Genomic DNA, 902 nt, shown 5'->3' with positions numbered 1-902 from the left:
GAAAGAGAGAGAGAGAGAGAGAGAGAGAGCAGAGACAGATATGGACAGAGACAAAGAATAAATAGATAAACTTTAAAAGTTTATATCTCATTAGAACCTTTGCTGCCCATGCCTTCTGCAAGCTCCTCCTAGCACCCCTGCCTTCCCTAGTGAGAGGGGAAAGCCATACATTTCCTCTTAACTCCAGAAGAGCAACTGTATTTTCTGATTTTTTTCAGTCGTACCTGGGTCTTCTTCTAATCCCTGGTTCCTGATTTCTTACCTGATTCTCAGAGCACTTTGAAGGCTTGCAGAGTTTCACAGCCTGCCTCAGGAGGAAACTGTGGGCTGGTTGAAGCTAGTGAGGCCATTGCACAGNCCCTGTCCCCTGGCACTCATGAGTCATAGGAAGGAACCAGGAGAGCAACAACCACTGGACAGTCTTTTCTCCTCGGCACTTTAAAACAGCACCACAGAGATCACTCATAGTGAGAAAATGATATCACTGACATCATGGTCTGCCCATCCTTCATGCTGCAAATGCCTGAAGCACAGCCTGTTCACCTACAGGTCTCACTGCTAGTCTCTGGCACATGAACATAGACACAACACAGTCTGAACGCACCTTGTCTTGTTTGAGGAGACCAGGATGGGTGAGAGCAATATAATTGTGTTCCTCTCTGGTTCCTTCCCCCTGGACTTAGAACAGTCAGCAGGGCAGGAGGGGCTTTATCACAGGATGGGTTTACATGGGGTGACTGGAGCAGAGCTTTGCTCTAGTGAATGCTGTTGAGAAGCAGGGGTGGTTGTAGCTGGGGCTTCTTAATGGATCTTATGGGAGAAAGAATAAAGGAAAACTAAAGTGTTACTAGGAAGAAGTAGCCATCACTTATGCTAGTCATGTGTGTGTGTGTGTGTGTGTG

The sequence above is a fragment of the Mus caroli genome, chromosome 6 (genome assembly GCF_900094665.2).
Source record: "Mus caroli chromosome 6, CAROLI_EIJ_v1.1, whole genome shotgun sequence".
Lineage (NCBI taxonomy): Eukaryota > Metazoa > Chordata > Mammalia > Rodentia > Muridae > Mus > Mus caroli.
This window is presented reverse-complemented; position numbering follows the sequence as displayed.